Source organism: Hibiscus syriacus, unplaced genomic scaffold (assembly GCF_006381635.1).
Source record: "Hibiscus syriacus cultivar Baekdansim isolate YM2019G1 unplaced genomic scaffold, ASM638163v2 tig00002229_pilon, whole genome shotgun sequence".
NCBI lineage: Eukaryota > Viridiplantae > Streptophyta > Magnoliopsida > Malvales > Malvaceae > Hibiscus > Hibiscus syriacus.
This window is the reverse complement of record NW_024061917.1, coordinates 61,286-68,342: the sequence shown is the minus strand read 5'-3', so window position 1 is coordinate 68,342 and position 7,057 is coordinate 61,286. Positions and strand designations below refer to the sequence as shown.

Genomic DNA, 7,057 nt, shown 5'->3' with positions numbered 1-7,057 from the left:
GAGTTATGAGTAAATACCTAAAGAACAATTTATCGGAGGGTGCTCTTTTATTGGAATTGTTCGAAAGGACTGGAATAGATAATAAATTGGAATTAAATAATAAGACCGGATGGAGGGAAAAGATTGAAATACCGTAAATCTGTAAAATGACCAAAATACCCCTGTCATGGAAATGACCCAAGAATATCACCAAGCTCAGGAATGATTGGATATCCTCGAGCTCTGAAATGAATAGAATAAAACTGAGCATCAAAATGACCAAAATACCCTTATGGCCTATATTAAGTAAATATCTTGGATTAATTAAAGAATCCAAATAAGCATAGGTGTTGGACTACCTTTAGAAGTTATGGAATAGAGCTTAAGTGAGTTCATCAATCTTAATGATATGTCAGTACCTGAACGGCATAGATGTTACTTGAATATTTGTTCGGCTTCTCAAGTTTGGTTCGATGATAATTTTGGAAGTACTCAGCCCAGCCCAACTCTATATCGCCTTCGGTACTAAGAAATATATATATTCATTAGACAAATAAACCTCGAAGAACAAATTGAATTGAACGGAAGTACAATATGTATACAAATTTCAGAAACGTCTGGATTACCCTAGAAAAACCCCGAAGTATCTGAAATAGACTTGAATGCTAAATGAACTAAGTAACCTCAAAGACTGAGGATTAAGTAAGAGATCGGAATAAGTTTGGAAACTCGGATGAACTTATATGATGTATCATCCCTATGGATTATGAACCACAAATCAAGTACGTCAGCATTTCCTGGTATAGTTGAAACATGGAAATGAAATAAAGACCATTAGATTATTTGTTTTCTCCTTAAGATTTATTCAGTGATGACTCAGAAGATGATCTGTGGATAAAAATATTGGTATTAAAGAGTAAATACCCTGGAAGGTTAATGAATTGACAAGTTGGTAAGTATTGGTTCTGGGAGCTATTCATCTGGAGTTGTTCTATAATCGGATTAATCGTCATAGATTGTAAAGATTCTGAATACCTTCAAATTTCGTAAAGATTTAGAAAAGTGTTCGAATAAATAATCCCGATAAATCATATCCTGAATAACTGATGATTCTGTCAGTTAATGAACTTTTCAAATAGTTTTTCTAACTTCCGATATTCTATCTGTAAATTGAAGATTTGTGTCTCTCTACCCGATAAGATTATCCAATATCTCTGAATAATATCTGTAAACTCTGGTGTGTTCCCTAATCATATAAATATTTTCCCTAATCATATAAATATTTTATCTGATTTCTGACTTGAATTCTGTTATGATATATGACCTGAATTCTGTTCTGATTTCTAATATGGATTCTGTTCTGATAGTTGTTCTGAATTCTGTTTTGATTTCTGATATCTCCGTTTAATGACGGAAAAATATTTTAATTGGGGGGTATTGTTGAAGGAAGTATTTCCGCATGTTCCTCTGCTTTGTGCTCAGGGCCTTATATGATGTGTTGGGTTGGGTGTATGGTTCTGGGGAACCTACACATTCTGATGTGATGGGATAGGGGTATGTATATATATATATATATATATATATGTTTTAAAAGATCTGTATATTTTTACTGGTTTTACGGGAACACAGTAGATAACCTATTCTGATCTCCTGAACGCAGTCATCCGAAATATTTGTCTGAACTGAAAGCTCATTGTCCGTTACCATCTGAAATATCAGTAGGATCTCTTCTCAGCATAAAAATCTGTAAATGTTCGGAAATAATAAGGATATGTATGTTTATATGTATCTGCACGTTCTTCAGCATCATCTGGTAGTTCTGTATTACTGAGCTTTTCGAAGCTCACTCTATTACTCACCTTTCAGGTTAAAAGAATTGTATAAGTGCATCTATCAACTTCAGTAAGGGAGTTATTCCGGCATTGTTGCAGAGTATGGTACATGTGATTAGGGGGCATGTAATTGTATTTTGATTTATATACGAGTCTGGAAATCTGTTTTATTTTTAAATAGCAACAACTGATTTTATTAGTTTACATGTACTGATAAAAAAGTTTTAAATTTTCCGCTATTTTTACAGTGGGTCGCTCCGGTGGCCCAAATATGACACCCCGGATCGGATCTGATTACCCGCATCGGTTTGGGGGGTTACATAAAATGATAAGTTTGAGACATATGAATAGTCGAGTAACCATGTGTGTACTTTACCCAATTTTATAACTTCTAATAGCCAAAAACTTAACAAAGCAACACCATTTAATCGGGACCACGTGTACTTTGCCGAATTTTAAATTGGAAAATTATGAAGAAAGAATAATAGATACCGCTAGAGAAAGTGAAGCATAAGCCTTTCCATCTGCTGAACAGGTAGATGCATGTCCAAATGCATTATTCGCTTTACATAGTGCTGCAAGTATGATGAAAAGCATGTTTCCCAAATTTGCTATCCACATTATTCACAACTTTATTAGAATGGACTAATGAAATAAAATTCGTACGAGAATTCAGATGTTAGAATCATTATTCGTAACGAATTCAAAACGAATAAAATCTGTATTATTTATGCATATATTAATCATATATTTGGATATTTGAATTCGACCCTAGATTACATAATAGAGAATATATTTAGTTTTAAGAAAAGTAGAACTTTGGTCATCCAGATTGATCTAAATCTGTGAGTTATTTCAATTTAGATCGTATTTTGATCATTTCAAACTTGAGTTTCATGAGTGATAAAGCGATTTATTTACCAGCAGAAGAGCAAGAAATGACAAGTCCCCATAGATGTCGAGGAGGTTTTGTAATTTTGACAAGAATCCATCCGAGAATCAAACCGATGTGATTAACACATTTACCGGTAAAAACACCTAAAGCATGATACCAATGAAATCAAAGGGGGGAAATCCTTAATTTTATTGTAGTATGAAGTGAAAGAAGCGTAAAAAGAACTTACAAATCAGCTAAACCTTCAAGAGTCATCGTATCAGCAAGACTGCAGCCAATGAGGGCAGGATAGAACACACAAAATACCATCTGTGTGAATATATATATATATATATATATATATAAGAATGTGCTAGTGTGATTATTTTAAAGAATTGAAAAAGAAATACCAAAAGAAATTTAACTATATTTTTATAAGTATTAAGGGATCGTTCGACTTCTTCAAGAAACGTTTATGAAGTTCCATCTATTAAGTAGTTTATTAGAACCCTAGCAACTGTGATCATGTTCTCAAGGTGTGATTTTGTCTCTCGTGCCCTCAAAAGGTGTCAAAAACATCTCATGTATGATTTATATGGTTAAAATCGTTTGAAGGATTACAGAAGATCCCACGAAGGGAAATTAAATATTTCACTATTGTTGGGTTCAAACTCTTGTCCTAATGCATATAGGACATTTCCTGGTATATCTAATATCTTGGGCTTTCCAAATCACTCACGGTGCACTTTTTATATTCTCCAAGAATAAAAAGACATCAACTTTTAGACTAAAACCACTCGTATACATTTTAAGAATACATTATCAGATATGTTGAGGAAATTGCAGCCAATCATTCGATGAATAAGTTGAGATATGATGCATATATAAGTGTCGGAGATGAATTCTTCCATAAAAAGATTAGTTTCGGAGCTCACATTATTTAAATAGTGCCTCGTATCGGGGCCTAAAAGATGAAAACTTTCAGTTGCAAGCACTAATCCGGCAATTATAACCAGCAACACCTTTAGAACTGGCATCAATGATATAATGAACAAATGGAACATCTCCATTATCAAACCCTCTCGATCACTCCTGAAGAGAAATAATAATAATAATAATAATGGTCTAACCTCGAGTGACATTATATATACTTAAATATGCATACATTTTAATGTAAAAAAACTATAAACAGAAGTAGCGCCTGATAAATTGTGTTTTTTTATTAATTTAGGATGTTTACAAATAGTAATATATATTCTAAATACACTAAATCATTTGACAATAAACACTCGAATATCATACAATTTTTAGTGTTCGAATATGAAATCTCTAAAAGTAATAATTATTTCTTTAACAACTAAGACAACTTAATTCTGTAAATAAATTGTGTTGTTAAGACTAGGCTAGTGCCTAGTGTTATTATGTTTGGAGGTTTTAAAGCCCCTAATAAAAAAAAGAAACTCCACTAGTTACCTAGACATCATGTATTTCATATAAAACATACTGTAATTGGTTAATAATAAGGCATAATAGCAACAAAAAAATATTCCCATATATAATTTATACAAATGATCATTTTGATTTTGATTTTATTTTTTGAAAATATTTTAATTTTATTATTTTAAATTTTGTTAAAATAATTTTTGTTACATGAAATAGTCAATTAATTAATTATCAACACATATTACTTACGTGTTATTTTTAAATATATTTAATTATTGATGTGATATGTGTCATGTCACAAAAAATAATTATAAAATGTGTCATATCATCTAAAGTGATAATGTGTCATATTCTACCTCACTCAAAATGATAATTATAGCGCATCGTCCAAAGTGATAATATGACATGTATCATGTCACCAATTAAACACAACAAAAATATTATATAACATATGTTGACCGATAGTCAAATAACAATTTTCATAAAATAATAATTATTTAAAAAAAATAAAAATGTTGAAAGTGAAAATATTAAAAAGAAGTCAAAGTGGTCACTTAGGTAAATATTGGGATAATTTTACTATTTATGTCTAATAATAAATATGTATTTTTGTTATTTTAAAGGGTAAACTTTTTTTATAGTAAGAAGGACCGAGAGAGGTGTTGGGTTGCGGTCGTATCCTCTAAAAATTTTAAATATTCTCTTATTTTAGATATTTTCTTATATTTTATATGATTTATCTAATTTTGTACTTTAAGATATTATTTTATACCCCTTAAATTTTTTATATAATTTATTAGGTTTACATCCCTAACATATTGGGCAATTTTATATTAAATACAAAAAATAAATAATTATTTAAAGAAATAGTGCCATCCAGAAATTATTTGGAAGAATAACCCTCAAATCATTTACATCGGACAACCTCGCGGCCTGCAAACCTCATGTTAAATCCTCGCATCCTCCAACACGCGAGATACATTCGATGTGGACGCACTTTCCAAGTAAGCCAATAAAACAATTGGATAAAATAACCTCGTGCACTGCGAAGCGCGAGGTAGCCTTTATGATCCAAAATACCCCAAGATTTATGGGGGACCTCGCTGCCTACAAAGCACGAGATTCTTTCGAATTTCGTATAGCAGCCTAATTTGAAAAGTAGAAATTAAATGAATATAATAAATAAATATAATAATATTAATTATTAAATATAATAAATAATAAATAATTAAAATATAATAATATATAAATATAGTTATTAAAATAAATATTTTATAAAAATAATTATAATATTTTGAAATTTAAAAGATAAAAGCTAGTAGCAATCTCGTATCCTGCAAATCGTGAGGAACTGGGAATGAAATAAATTCCGCGTGTTTTCATCGTAACTCGCATCTTGCAGGACGCGAGTTGCATTTAAAATCACGATTCTTTGGGTGAGAGAAAGCCTATAAATAGGGTCCTCGACTCTTATTTATCACCACGCTTATCCTTTTCATATATTCAAAGATTCAAAGATTTCATATCATGGTGACGAGTCTATTAAGACATGGTTGAACTCATGTATTCGATAATTGGAGGCGAAATGATTAGGCAAATTAATTAATATTATTTTGTATTTTTACTATTTATTTATTTATTTAATTTATTTGTTTTGGTATTTAAATAATTTTTTAATATTTATATTTTGTACGGATATGAACGTGTATTAGAGTGTCATATAAATCGTGTGACACAGTTCGATGTGGATATTATTGACTATTAACATTTAGCGGGTTTCAAATATATTAGTACTATAGTTGGTGAAGCTGTGAAATTGTGTCCTCCACTTATAAATGCGTTGGTGGAAAGATGGAGACCGAAGACGGACACATTTCATTTACCGTATGGGGAGACAACTATTACCCTGCAAGATGTTGCATTTTATCTGGGACGACAACAAAAAAACTATTCCTATCACCTTCGTAATTGTCGAAAAGGAATATATCTACTCTTGGAAATTCTTCCTTATGAACTTACAAACATATGTTCTATCACATGTGATACAAGATACAAATGATGGGATTCGTCTTATTTATGACAGAGGCGTTGATATCAAACTTGTCAAACCCCTAATATTTATCACTAGCATTGTTTATGACATATTGCCGCAAACTATTTGCAGGAGTTCAAGAGTCAAGATGTTGGGATTTTTAGAAGCTCGAATCGACAACCAGAACGGTTTACAAAGAGGGGTCGGAATGGTTTTGTATTTAGGGAGTAAGGAGATTGAAAGATAGAGAATTGCACAGCGATTTATAATGGTTCGACTTTCTCAACCAAAGTCTATGTCCACTACCTTAGCTCCTCACCAAGGATTTTCCAACAAATTCACTAATTTGTTCTTTCTTTTGAGGACTGTTGTGTGTTGTGAGTACTATAAAATATACGCAAATAATGTGCAAGTATACACAATCCCTCAAGTAATATAATGATGAGTGAGTATCGTCTCCACAGGGATTGGGTGAAATTACGAAAGTCTAACCAAAGCAACGCACTAAATTATCTAAGTATAGTTAGTCTTGATATATACAAATGTCACGGCAATGGATATGTGTATGCTGGTGGATGCGGATTGATGGTGTGATGGTGTAGCAAATGAAAATGCAGTGGCAATGATGGATGTTTAATGTTGAGTATGGTGAAATGTCAAGGTAATGAGAAATGGTAAAGACAGTAAATAAAAAGATAAATAAAATAAGAAGAAAATAATCCTCACGTGACAAGCTTCCAATGAAATGAATGGTAGGGATTGGTCTAAGGTTGCTAAACTTATTTCTCAAGTATATTTAAGCTAACTGGTCTTTACTTACTCGACAGGGCTTTCCTAAAGTGTTCAAAAGAACCTAACAGAATGGGATGCCAAGGCATCTGCTCTCACTCAACGATG

General features: G+C 31.7%; 1 pseudogene; it reads right to left on the bottom strand.

Moving 5' to 3' along the window:
* Window positions 1-2,279: 2,279 nt before the first annotated feature.
* On the bottom strand, window positions 2,280-3,755 carry LOC120138500 (annotated as a pseudogene).
* Window positions 3,756-7,057: the final 3,302 nt, after the last annotated feature.